The 15,456-nt window shown below is 35.9% G+C and overlaps 1 long non-coding RNA gene across 1 annotated transcript; it reads left to right on the forward strand.

Moving 5' to 3' along the window:
* The first annotated feature begins 1,543 nt into the window (after positions 1-1,543).
* Positions 1,544-13,793, forward strand: LOC146746631 (uncharacterized). The gene is made up of 2 exons (XR_014929158.1): positions 1,544-1,696; positions 13,237-13,793. It is a non-coding gene; the product is annotated as an uncharacterized LOC146746631 (long non-coding RNA).
* The last annotated feature ends 1,663 nt before the right edge of the window (positions 13,794-15,456 follow it).

Here is a 15,456-nt window from a genome sequence, read left to right on the forward strand (position 1 = left end):
ATGTTGATGGTTGCGGCTCCATATTAATCGGAGATTTTACTGCGGGTCCAGGCAGCGGGTGGATCTTCCGAGAGCCCTTCAAGATTTATAAAACTCAGATTCCAGGTGGTCAACAAACATTAAGTTCTCCCAATCCTAGTATTCTATGTGATGTACATCTAACATGCCAAAAATGCTGGTGAACGATTTGAACCTGACAAAAATACTTGAAATAGATACCAGGAAGGGGAGGGGGGTAAAAGAAAAGTTATATAACATTTTATTATTCAATAATTTATTAAAATACATAAGTTTGTCCAACTCCCTGTGATACAACACCTCAGACATAGCTCATTGTACTCGGATTGAGTGTGGGCAAAAAGTTACTATTTGAATTTTTGATATCTTTTTTCATTAATGAGAAAGTTGACCCCGAAGTTAGAGTAACTGTTCAGCAGGAATGGCTTTTTAACTCTTCTGTGATTTGTTTTGGCTTGGCTGATTTTGTCACGGTTCATACTTGACAGGCAGGTCGTACCATCACTAATTGGAAAAACAATCCTGACCCACCGCTACCATGGCAACAGCCAAATTCTTGTAATAGCAGTGCCCAAATGATCATGCCTTTTATTTTGGCTACGTTGCGCACTGGTAAGAGATCACCGGCGCCGACATTGTTACCACTGTCAACGGAATCCCAACGCAGCTTTGAACTTTGAATAAAATGTAAATGCTGCCTCCAATCTAGAAAATACTATCGCAAAACGGTTGGAAATAATACATTTAACGGCTGAATACGTCCTAACAATAAAATAAAGTGACTTCTAATGACTGCCATGTTATTTTGCGAACCTCGTATAAGGTGCCCGGTTTTAGTTATAAACAGACGTTAGCTTCACGTTCATGTCCCTTCCATGATAACAGCCGAAAACATATTGCTTGTTTTTTACCGGTTTTCATTGGCAACCGAAGTATTTTTATTTTGTAAACAAATTTTCGTCTGCTATTTTTATTCAGTTTAAATCGTTCAGCAACATTTTTGGCATATTAGGTGTACATCACATGGAATACTACGATTGAGAGAACTTGATGTATGTTGACGGATTTTTATCATAGTACGAAGTACCAGGAAGTTACTCAGTTTCAAATAAAGATTGCCAACGTCAAATGAGCAACATTTGACTGGTAATCAAGATTCATGTAATCCATGGCTAACAAGCAACATCACAAGCGAAGTTGTAGCATGCAGTACTAGTAAGTCATCCCGTCAGTGGAGTACCGCAGTAACACGGCATGTTTGCCATCAGCATTGTATTCAAACGAATCACGTGTGTTAAGCCACTATTTTGGTATTTGCCACTATTTTGGTACCCGCGAAAATTAAAACCAACGTCCTCTTGCTCTTTGTTATTATTTTTCTTCACAAGTCAATAAATCTCATAATTCTGAATAATTCTGGACAGTTTGTGTATAATTTGGAGTAATTTGTTATGTTTAATTTAAGTTTTCTTTACTTGCGCATCTTTTCAGACCGAATTGTCATCTTTTTGACGCAGACACAGTGACGCTAACTTAGGGGGTATTACAATCGGCTGTCCTAACAGCCATATCGCGGAGCTCAATTCAACTGTCGTACTTTTAAAAATCAATTGCATAGCATATCCGTCGCCGATTGAAATGGTGTTAGTGCATCGAAACTGTTCGGCGAAGCTGCTAGGTAAGTATATGACGATTCAATACTAATATTGATATTTACTAGCTAGCTATCGCACTATGACTTGTTTAGTGTGCCTGCTCAGACTGCTGCGGTGTCTCGAGTCGTCCATTTGATTCTATCATCATCATCATCATGTTGTGTTCAATTCCAATTTCGAATGTGCATCGATTTCTCAAAACAGTAATTTATAGACATGTATATAGTACATCTGATCCAGAAAGTGATAGTTTAAACTTCATGTACATGTCCAGCTTGAATTTAAATAATCTATATGCGGACGTTGAGCAGACGGACAACAACTGAGCCACCGAGCGATATGCTATTTTTCCGTTTTGTGTTTCTTCCATTTGAGATGCATTTCTGTAAAATATTCCGTATATGATGACAGAATTCGCTGGTGTTGTCAAGTTGTATCATCCATTCTGGAAATTTTTATATTTTAGCAGCTATTTATTTTCTTGAAATTAAAATGTTTTAATACGCAAGATTTAAGTAATTAATGAGGTATTGATATTACTATTTTAGTAATTTATACCCATAACCTGAATGATATTCTTGTATAAAACATGTCAGTCACTTTCTTATTTTATCATATTTTTTCTCTATAACATGACGAGATAGAACAATTTGTATAATATATTATACTCTTGCGTAAATGACAAAGGTGTGTCAATAGTCAATAAAACAGCTAGCTGCGGTTCCGTAGCTCTTTGGTGCGACCTACAATCGAATTTCGCCCTAACAATTTCATTTGGACGTCTTTTTTTTAATTTTGTAGTTGTACGTCGAACATAGAGCTACGGGATCTATCACAGTTTAATAACAGAAATCTGGCATACATAAATTAAATCGCTTTTGCTTTTGATTACTATGGTGTGATGTACCTTTATTGTGAATTGATTGCTGGATGAATAACATACAAACTTTTGTTTGCAATTTGTGTTTATAAATAAGCAATAATTTGTGATATTTTACAATTACCGCGGAAACCAAGCAAATTACGAGAAAACGGCAGCCATTGACATCCCACACTCCCTAGCACAGAATAAATGTAATCTCGTTTGGCGGTCATGTGATACAGTGGTGGAAGAATAAAACTCATACTTCCCGTTATTCTAATTGTTCCAAAAAAGCAATCACATACAGTATTTATAATTGTATGATTTTTGTTTAATAATAGAAACTAGTTGCATAAACGCAATTTATCTACTGATTTCGGTCACGTGGTACAAAATTATAGGTCTCGCGTAATTTGCTATAAACTCTGGAATACAAAATGGCGTCTTTCGTCTTGTTATTTTTCTGCGACTCTGTGTACAGTAAATAAAGTCAATTAATTATGACCACCGTCATCATTTCACAGCGCAAATAGGTTCTGGTCATTGTTTGGAAGTAAATAAACATAGTGAGTACTTTCGAAGGTCTTAAAATGTGATTTTCGCGACGACCAAATTTGGCATGTGGATTTTAACCGGGCCGGCCAGAGTCAGTCACGTAAATAATGCGGTCGGCAACATAGGGCTATGATTCCACAGCAATAAAACAGCCTTGGCAATACTATAGTCATTTAGAAAAGACATACAATTTGTTATTAATCTCATTATACACTTGTTATTAATCTCACTAATAACAACCATTCATGGTTATTTCAATTTTTGTATTACATTTTAATTTGTTTAGTAAGTTTTACAATACAAAAACCATCTTTATTATTGCTGCATTGTGGATATAAATGTAGCTCCAGAATGTGAGTAACCACTTGGAATTCCTACTGAATTTTGGGACGCCATGAATTCACAGAAATGCTTTCTTAATTTCATTTCCAAATACTTGCTGTGATAGATGAATGTTTAAACAATCATTTATACATGTTCCATAAGTGAATAAATAATATTACTAAAAAAATCCTTTGAAAATCAAAAGTTTACCATTCAATCTATTTGTATCTAACAACGTTGTCCTGACTCACTGCACTAATGATCAATGGGATAATGGCTTCCTATAGAGAAGAAATGTGTTAACTCAATATTGGATTTTGCAAAGAATTGTGGAATTGAAAATTGAACTGAACAATATAACCATAAAATTTTTAAAAATAACTTGCACGTTGCTTGAAAACAGGAGAGGTAAAAAGCTTATTTTAACGGAGGGCTCTATGGAAAAGATGTGAGCCCCCCAAATGCCATCTACAGTTCAATTTTCTATCTCACAACTTTTTGCAAAATGGAGTTAACACAGTTCTTCCCTATACATGTATATAACACATTTCTTCCCTATACATGTACATGTATAACTAAAACTGGATATTATGAATCACTGTCTTAACTATGAAACAAATAATAAGGTATAATTATTCCCTTAGAACCTAACCTGACTCACTGCACTAACAACCAATAAGACATTTGTTACTCATAATTAGGACTAGGTATTATTATTATTTTTAATAATTTTTTTGTGCCAGGCAACAGTTCCGGACATTAAATTTCACTGTTGACTCTCCTGACTTTTTTTATGTGCAAATTGCAAGTGCTGACACATAGTGCATTTTTGCCACAGAAGTCATATTCAAGTTTGGGACTACATGACAGGACTGTGCGGCCATTTTCCTATCAAATGGCAATTTAATGCACTATCCGACCTTAATCAAAGTTCTCCCAAAGTCGCATTCGTTAGTGAATAAATCTTGGCCAGTGGAATTGGGCTTTCCGTGTTCAGCCTTAGTAGGATTTGAACTTGGGTCTACAAATCATGAGTCTGATGCGACAACCACTACGGTATACTACCAGTGACCGATAGGACTAGGTATTATTACCTGGTAATCGAAGACGACCTGACCCGACTCACTGCACTAACTATAAAACTAATAATAAGGTATTATTATTCCCCTAGAACCTAACCTGACTCACTGCACTAACAACAAATTGGACATTTTTACCTACATGTATAACAACAGTGTTCTCTCCACACCTCTAAAGCGTAATGGTACAGTGATGTGACCCTGTGAGATGTTCTTTCAAGGGTGTGGTCCCTCTAAATCCAAATCAAATACTAGAATATTAATAATTTGCCCATTGCACGTAACAGCAACAATGTGACAAAACAAGTCTCACAAATCACAAATACTGCACATGTCCGGAAAATATACTGATTTGGTACACTGCTATTATTTGCAGTTTGTACTTTAATTCAAAAAAAAAAACAAGTGAAATAAGGTCCCATTGAAAATAAAACTGTACATAAATCGAAGCAAAAATTATTCAACTGCAGGCATCGCCAAAGAAAAAAAAATGACTGGCAACACTGTTGTTTGGAGGTGTCAATCTGCCCAACGATTGTGTGTCTCGGCTACGCTGGTGGCTCATGCTTTGCCAAATTTTGCCGAATGGCGAGTTGAGTTTTAAGTTGATTTTCCAAATAATATATTTTATATCCAAAATTGACCATATTTTAGGAAAGTAATGATTATTTGAATGTATAAACCATCTTTATAGTAATGTTCTTGAATGTATAATAAAGAAAAATGAACGACTTTTACCATAATATTTTTTCTGATAGTTAGTCGATTTTTCTAGGATAGTTGACGTCGCCATGTCTACAACAGAGCTGGTATTATGTTACTGTATTTTGCCGATCATGTATTAAAAAACTCTTGAAAATATGATACATCAGGGCAAAATGTAAGATAAAATTGGAAACTTTGGTCTGACCTTTTGCATCACTTCCTGTTGAAACACCAACAAAGTCGTATGTTATCGCATGACTTTGTGGACATTTTTTTTTATCATCCCCAGTTCTTTCTAAGATTGAAACATTAACTCGAGACACACGTTAGATCAAAATAAATACCTGGATTGCCAGTCTGTTTATTAGTGGTTCTAAGATAATCGCCAATGAATCATTTTCAGGAATTTTTTTAAACAAGAAACAGGGGTGCATCGCCCTCATGCCATGGCCATGTGCCCCTTACCCTAGGGGGCAGATTTTCTGGCAACCACAAAATTCTGAATGACAAGGGATCACAAGTGGCTTCAGTCTTCAACTTTGACCTGTCTGACAGAAATTTTGGCCCAAAGGAAGCCAGAGAATGCTCCACACCCTGATAGGGAAAACCCCATCTCCCCTACTTGATGGTGCCGCTGAATTGCAGTGCTCCCTCTTGCAGTTTTTTTAGCTCCGCTGTCGACTTTGTCGAGCGGAGCTTATCATATGAGTGATTGTCCGTCGTCGTCGTCGTCCGTGTCAATGTTTTACTTTTTCGACTTCTTCTTGAAAACTACAAGCCTGAATGCTTTGATACTTGGTGTATATGTACCTTGGGTAGACCTCTCTTAGGTTTGTTCATTTCATGTTGATATCTTCAATTCTCTAATTTTGGTGAATATTTTTGTCATTTTTGGTAAAAGTGATATTTTCGACTTCTTGTTAAAAACCGCAAGTGCAATTGCTTTGATATTACATATATAGGTACTACATGTGGACCTCTCTCAGATTTGTTCATTTTGTAATGATATCTTTAATTCTCTAATTTTGGTGAATATTTTTGTCATTTTTGGTAAAAAGTGATATTTTCGACTTCTTGTTAAAAACCGCAAGTGCAATTGCTTTGATATTACATATATAGGTACTACATGTTGACCTCTCCCAGATTTGTTCATTTTGTAATTATATCTTTAATTCTCTAATTTTGGTGAATATTTTTGTCATTTTTGGTAAAAAGTGATATTTTCGACTTCTTGTTAAAAACCGCAAGTGCAATTGCTTTGATATTACATATATAGGTACTACATGTGAACCTCTCTCAGAATTGTTCATTTTGTAATGATATCTTTCTCTAATTTTGGTGAATATTTTTATCATTTTTGGTAAAAAGTGATATTTTCGACTTCTTGTTAAAAACCGCAAGTCCAATTGCTTTGATACTACATATATAGGTACTACATGTAGACCTCTCTCAGATTTGTTCATTTTGTGATGATATCTTCAATTCTCTAATTTTGGTGAATATTTTTGTAATTTTTGGTAAAAAGTGATATTTTCGACTTCTTGTTAAAAACCAATAGTTCAATTGCTTTGATATTACATATTTAGATACTACATGTAGACCTTTCTCAGATTTGTTCATTTCGTGATGATATCTTGGATTCTATAATTTTGGTGAATATTTTTGTCATATTTGGTAAAAAGTGATATTTTCGACTTCTTGTTAAAAACCAAAAGTTCAATTGCTTTGATATTACATATATAGATACTACATGTAGACCTTTCTCAGATTTGTTCATTTTGTGATGATATCTTCAATTCTCTAATTTTGGTGAATATTTTAGTCATTTTTCGTAGAAAGTGATATTTTCGACTTCTTGTTAAAAACTGTAAGTCCGATTGCTTTGATACTATACATATTGTTCATTTTCTGATGATGTCTTCAGTTCTTTAATTGAAATGTGCATTTCTAACAGCGGAGCTATCTCAGCCGATAGGCTGCTTGTTCAAGAAAAAAACCTGATTTTAATTAACAAAACATTCTAAATTTGTTCAATGCAAGAATGTTACGGTTTAGCGGACAAAGTTAGGGTAATCATAGCATTACACATAAGGTATAGATCAATGAAAAATCGTTGACTTTAGTTTGAAATTTTGTCGTTATTGATTTATTATTTTCATCCTATTTTGATAACTCGCAATCTCACAACAAAAAAATGTTTGCCCTAATGTCTCATGAACAGACAGTGACATGGGCACTAAAACTGACTGTACTTGTTGACACGAAAAAATGATATAAACAGTTATCTCCATGGATAACAATATATTTACTGACTGGCTATAACATATTAACTATTTCTATTGCTTTTTAGCTCCGCTGTCGACAAAGTCGACACAGCTAGGCATTAGTGGAATGGTGCATAGCAGACTGTCAAAACCTCAAATTCTCTAATTTTGGTGAATATTTTTGTCATTTTTGGTAAAAAGTGATATTTTTGACTTCTTGTTAAAAACCGCTATTCCGATTGCTTTGATATTACATATATAGGTACTATATGTGGATCTCTCTCAGATTTGTTCATTTCATAATGATATCTTAAATTCTCTAATTTTGGTGAATATTTTTGGTAAAAAGTGATATTTTTGACTTCTTGTTAAAAACCGCAAGTCCAATTGCTTTGATATTACATATATAGGTACTACACCTGGACCTCTCTCAGATTTGTTCATTTTGTGATGATATCTTTAATTCTCTAGTTTTGATGAATATTTTTGTAGTTTTTGGTAAAAAGTGATATTTTCGACTTCTTGTTGAAAACAGCAAGTCTGATTGCTTTGCTATTATATATATATAAGTACTACATATGGACCTCTCTCAGATTTGTTCATTTTGTGATGATATCTTTAATTTTCTGATTTTAGTCAATATTTTTGTAATTTTTGATAAAAGGTGATATTTTCGACTTCTTGTTAAAAACCGCAAGTCTGATTGCTTTGATACTATACATATATGTACCTCAGGTAAACCTCCCTCAGATTTGTTCATTTCATGATGATATCTTCAATTATCTAATTTTGATGAATATTTTTGTCATTTTTAGTAAAAAGTGATATTTTTGAATTCTTGTTGAAACAGCAAGTCCGATTGCTATACATACCATACATATTGTTCATTTTCTTATATGATATCCTCTGTTCTTTAATTGAAATGTGCCTTGCTAACAGCGGAGCTATCTCAGCCGATAGGCTGCTTGTTTTGCTGTTCTATTTCAAACTTTATTTGACTTGATAAATACATAAAAGACAATGGAGTAAAATGATATAAAATATCAGACTCTCTCGTCTTTAATTAATTGTAGATAGATTGTTAACTAATTTTATACTAACACAGTTATTGTATCACAATATTCAATGGGAAAATTATGCAAATTAGATACAGTGTTTGACTTAGGGTCTGGGGAGAACACTGAACTTGGACTGGATTTTTTTTAATCCTGAGGCCCTGACCTGAATCACTGCACTAACAAGCAATGAGACATTTGTTATTACCAAACGCTTCAGCGTGGTATTAAGAGTTTGTTTTCAGGGGTTGGTGATACCAAGGTGGGAAATGGATGCACATATGGGGTTAATTCCTTGAATTGCAATATAGAGGGTTCAGGCCGAAATACAATATATAGTGTTTTCATGTTTCGTCTGTGGTATTCTGCTGCTGTAAGTAATGCACGATTTCTTCCGAAATTCAGTATGTTGTGTGCATTCCAGGGTTATTCGTTTTTTGCTGAAAACACCCCTATTTTTTTAATGGCAGAGTCGAATAGTTTCACTCCCACTGGGAAATCTGCATTGTTGCTTAAATGAGAGCTAATTAAACAAATTTTCCAGACCGGCGAAAGAGTGTGCAACAGCCAATTTAACAGCCTGTCACATGATTTTACTTTGAATGTCAACATGAAAAGAGGCTAGTCCATTTTACGCAGGAGTAATTGGGAGTAGAATATGTGAGGGATAGTATCAACAGAGATGTGTATAGTGAAAAGTAATATCTAGCCTTCTTTTGCATCTCTGAGAATTTCTGTTTATTTAGTATATTGGTTTGAAAATGTTGAACTTGCATGATTTGCAATGTGTTTTTTTACTGAAACTCTCCTATTGATCGAATCCCGGGTTTGAACGAGAACGGCACACCACGTGATTCGTTTGAATACAATGCTGAAGGCAAACATGCCGTGCTACTGTGATACTTTACTGACGGAATGACTTACTGGTACTGCATGCTACAACTTCGCTTGTGATGTTGCTTGTTAGCCATGGATTAAATGAATCTTGATTACCAGTTAAAATGTTGCTCATTTGGGTAACGCCGCAACGTCGCCAGCAGAAACCTCCTGGACTTCGTACTATGATAAAACTCAGTCAACTTACATCAAATTCTCTCAATCGTAGTATTCCATGTGATGTACACCTAATATGCCAAAAATGTTGCTGAACAATTTGAACTTGATAAAAATAGCAGACGGAAATTTGTTTACAAAATAAAAATACTTTGGTTGCCAATGGAAACAAGCCGGTAAAAAACAAGCAATATGTTTCGGCTGTTACCATGGTAGGACATGAACGTGAAGCTAACGTCGGTGTATAACTAAAACCGGGCACCTTATACGAGGTTCGCAAAATAACATTCAGTCTTTAGAAGTCACTTTATTTTATTGCTAGGACGTATTCAGCCGTTAGATGTATCACTAGTATTTCCTACCGTTTTGCGATAGTATTTTCTAGATTGGAGGCAGCATTTACATTTTATTCAAAGTTCAAAGTTGCGTTGGGATTACGTTGACAGTGTAACAATGTCGGCCCCGGTGATCTCTTACCAGTGGGCGACGTAGCCAGAATAAAAGGCATGATCATTTGGACACTGCTATTACAAGACTGGTAGGAGGTAATAAATTTGGAGCGAAAGTATTCAAAAAGCAGATTTTGGCTGTTGCCATGGTAGCAGTGGGTCAGGATTGTTTTTCCAATTAGTGATGGTACGACCTGCCTGTAAAGTATGAACAAAATTAGCCAAGCCAAAAAAAATCACAGAAGAGTTAAAAAGCCATTCCTGGCGAACAGTTACTCTAACTTTGGGGTCAACTTTGTCATCAATGAAAAAAAAATATCAAAAATTCAAACTTTGTGCCGACACTCAAGTCGAGTACAATGAGCTATGTCTGAGGTGTTGTATCACAGGGAGTTGGACAAACTTATATATTTTAATAAATTAAAATTATTGAATAATAAAATGTTATATAACTTTTCTTTTACCCCCTCCCCTTCCTGGTATCTATTTCAAGTGATCACTATTTTTATTTTGTAAACACATTTCCGTCTGCTATTTTTGTCAGGTTCAAATCGTTCACCATCATTTTGGCATGTTAGATGTACATCGCATAGAATACTAGGATTGGGAGAACTTAATGTATGTTTACCACCTGGAAACTGAGTTTTATAAATCTTGAAGGGCTCTCGGAAGATTAACCCGCAGCCTGGACCCGCAGTAAAATCAGCGATCACTATGGAGCCGCAACCATCAACATCGAGATACCAGGAGGTTTCTGCTGGCGACGTTGTTGTGTTACTCAGTTCCAAATAAAGATTACCACCGCCAAATGAGCAACATTTAATCGGTAAAACAAGACTCAGTCTTACGACGACCAGCAAGCAACATCACAAACGAAGTTGTAGTGTGTAGCTCACGAGTCAGCCACGACCGATGTCAACGAAGGTCATTCAGTCAGTGGAGTACCGCACTTGCACGGCATGTTTGCCAATGCACAGATCTGTGGAGGAACTTCTAACTTCAACATAAACCGTGTATCGTAGTCGCCCAGTTTAAGTTCTGGTTCTGTCGTGGTCCCAACTAAAGGGCGGCAGTCGTGCCGCGTTCTGTTCGATATGGGACTCATAGCAACGTATACAACGCGTGTAAAATACATTGTTTATTTACATAAAATTCGAACACACGCTGCGCTACGACCACCGCGCTTAAACACCCACGAGTTATTTATTCGGACAATGACTCAAATTAGGCGTCTGATTATTTTATTTTCACACGTACAGTGACACGCGTTCTACACTGACACGCGTTGCTAGGGCGTAACACTGTCTTGTATCATATTAATAATAATAACAGAACCCCACACCCTCCCCGTGGCTTCGCTCGTGAAAGTACGGCAGCAGGATACACCGCATCACTCGTGAAAATAACTTCCATACGCAATGAAAGCCACGGGGAGGGTATCTGTCATAATACTTCATTATCACTGAAAATATTTTTCCCCTGAAATAAATTCCAGTGAATATGCCATTTCCCTCATACTCTATTGAGACACAGCGCAGTGAAAATTGGATTCACATGTAATGCTTGAAAACATGTCAGCAAAAATAAATTAAGTGAAATTCTACGTGACTTCATAATAGTTGGAAATGAACACATTACACCCGACCCTACCACTCCATATACATGTACAATGTAAACTACACCCCAAAACATCCTTTCACCCACAGTTACTACCGTGTTTCACCAGTGTATTCTATTTGACGTCAGGAGAAATTGAAATAAACAAATTAATTATAATTTCAGCCTATAGTTGACCACTGATTAAATAAACTACCTCGTCTTTATGTCAACTTGCAGTTATTCGTTGCCTACATCAGTGACTTCAAAATATATGTTTCAATCCCAGGAATTTCACTCGCTGTTAATTGTATGGGAGTGCCAGTCTTTAATGAATTTCTATTGTCATGTCAATTTCTTGCGATTACTCGAAACATTAAGCTGTAACCACATACCGCCTAGGTGCTGTAATTAAATCCTGGTGTAAGCACCATATGAACTATGAACAATGCATGTGAAGCCAGCTGTGGGGTATATTCAATCCTATAAATTTCTCATTGTTTGGTAACTATTTGCTGCAAATGCAACAAAAATCGATATAAAAAATATTACCCACACAGTATTCTACAGGTTACTTGTCTATAACTAGAACTGGGTTTTACATGTATTAATCCTGAGACCATGGCCATAATCATTGCACTGATGACCAATGGGACACATAACTAGAACTGGGTAAATTAGTTTCAGAGGACCTGACTTGACTCAGTGCACTAACTACCAATGGGTCATTTGTTATCTATAACCAGGACTGGGTATTATTATTCCCAGAGAACCTGACCTAAGTCACTGCACTAACTAGCAATGAAACTTTTGTTACTTATAACTAATACTGGGTATTATTAATCCCAGAGGACCTGACCTAACACACTGTACTAACTAGCAATGGAACTTTTGTTACCTATATCTAGGACTGGGCATTATTATACCCAGGGAATCTGACCTAACTCACTGCATTAACTAGCATTGGGACTTTTGTTACCTATATCTAGGATCAGGCATTATTATACACAGGGAACCTGACCTAACTCACTGCACTAACTAGCAATGGGACTTTTGTTACCTATATCTAGGACTAGGCATTATTATACCCAGGGAACCTGACCTAACTCACTGCATTAACTAGCAATGGGACTTTTGTTACCTATATCTAGGACTAGGCATTATTATACCCAGGGAACCTGACCTAACTCACTGCACTAACTAGCAATGGGACCTTTGTTACCTATATCTAGGACTGGACATTATTATACCCAGGGAACCTAACCTGACTCACTGCACTAACTTCATGTACAAATCAGACTTTTGTTACTTATACTAATACTGGGTATTATTAATCCCTGGGGCTCTGTTCTGGCATTTGTTAATGAGGACTGGGTTTTATTAATCCCAGAGAACCTGACCTAACTCACTGCACTAATGACCAATGAGTCATTTGTTGCCTATAATTAGGACTGAGTACTACCGGTATTAATATTAATTCCCTGACCTGACTCACTACACTAACTACTAATGGAAGACTTGTTACCGATAACCCTTAGGCCCTGTACTGGGATAAATTAGCATAACATACAAGCTTTGTATTTTGATAGATATTTTAACAATTTTTTTTTTATTATTGTAGGAAACTTGGAAATACTATACAGAGAAATGAAAGAATATGGTATCAATGGCTTCAGTACCTGTAACAATGATTTATGACTTTTTAGTAATTGTATTTGTATACCACTTTTTCAGTTTTCTGATTATTTCATGACTGTATGGTGTATTTTGTTATAACATGATGATAATAACAAAAATATTATAAAACTGTATTACAAAGGTACCATACAGTATAACAACAAGAATTAAAGTGTGATTATAAATTTATACTTAATTTAGAAATAACGTTTCTCTTCTGGACCCTTGTCAGTGTTGGTCACTTTGTAGTAAAGCATGTGATCATGTCAGCATTATGCATATTGTCAACAATTATAATATTTGAACTCTCAATATTTTCCAAATGAGTGAGATGATAAGTAAGATGGTGCATTGTTTATTTTCAAGCATGCTATATATTAAATTGCTCAGTAAAATTCTATAATATTTGAAATTGCAGTGTTAGATTCTTTAATTGAGCAAATAATATATTTTGTACACCTATGAGACAAAAATATATTATTTCTGCTTCTTGCAATACCACATTGTGTTGTGTTTATATTCTACAAAATGTTTGCTTTAAAAATTTAAACTTGATTGAAGCATAAAGCTTTGATCTCTATGATTTATGTCTAATAATTTAAAAACAACTGTTCATGTGTAGCACAAATTAGGGGCTTACAGTTTGACCTAGGTTCATGGTGTACACTAATTGTGGTTGGCATGGTCACACTAATTTCCCAGCAGTGTAAAGGCAGATCACAACAAACTTGATATGAGCATCATACATAGTGGGTTGTTATGTCACATTGTTTTGTTCAAAAATGGGAACTGATTGGGATTGATCTTTGTGTGTGTGTACAAGCGTACATCTCCAGCTGCATCGTTAACATGCCAGGACTGCTAACATTCTAACTGTACACATGCATCAAACATCTTGTGATATACCGGTATATATCAATATGTATATACCGATATATACATTGTCCTGAAACCAGATCTTGGTCGTGTGTATGGGATTCTTTCAAATTTGGTTTAAACATGGGATCATCCAATATGACAATAAAATTGATCATGTGTGGGGTCCAGTGCCCTTTAGTTTAGTTCTATATTTTCTGATGAGTCAAGTCTACTCAAAAAATGTAGCCCAAATAGAAAAATTCTTGGGATAGATAAGTATATGAGGTGACTGAGATGGTACAATAACCTCAGTGTAGATCCACTGTTATACCACTGCCACCTGCTGTTGATTCATTCGTCGAGCAGAGGGCAGGGATATTAGGTAGGGTTGCAAATTCCACACCACGCCAAAGCACCATTTGATTACAAGTGGGAATTTCAGTACTGTATTTCTGGTGACAAACCAGATTGTAAAGGGGACTCTGTATCATATGATCCAGTACTGTTGGTGGGCCCAGATGAACCATTCTTTTGCAAGGAAGAATGTCTAACCTTGGGCACCATGTTAAATAAATTTTAATTTCCACATAAGTTGCATTTTTCTGATTTACCAAGTGCTTGCTGCAGTCTCTGGCTTTAAGCTGGCACTCAATGGACAATACAAGAATTTGCTGATCGTAACGTGTCCCTTTTTTTACATGGCTAACATCACCCAGAATGTTGTATTTATGGTAAAAGGATATTCACTGAACAGGGGCATGCACAACTATTTTGATTCAATGGGACCAAATATAAGGAATTAGTTTAGCCCAGTTCTGCCTAGGTAGTTTGCCATTTTGAGGGCCTCAACAGAGGCAGCAGTCAAACATTTTGCCAGAACCAATGATGCTAGGCATAGATGCACCAATATAATATGTGTTCTAAATACATGTATGATAAACTGAAGACAGATACACACGAACAATAATCTCATTCATAGGGTCAGAATGCCCAATAATGACAGTCTGGTCGAGGGGAATACAGGAACAAACATATCAACCAAGGAAATGATCGTTGAGGTGGATGTGGTTGGGGTCAGGTGTTTTCAGTGGTATGAATTAAAGGATTCATTTCCCAACCCTTATTTCCTGTGAGGTTAAATTGTTCGGTTACCGTAGCAAACTACCACAATGACCCTGTAGGACCTTTCAGAAGTCAAGCACAGCTACAAGATCAAGTTGGCCAAAAAGCTTCAGTTGACTCCATCACCAGTGTCAATGGCTCTGCCACGAGTAATGGTAGGCATGATTTTCCAGGAAGTGAGAGA

Source organism: Saccoglossus kowalevskii, chromosome 4, assembly GCF_978046115.1.
Source record: "Saccoglossus kowalevskii chromosome 4, keSacKowa6.1, whole genome shotgun sequence".
NCBI lineage: Eukaryota > Metazoa > Hemichordata > Enteropneusta > Harrimaniidae > Saccoglossus > Saccoglossus kowalevskii.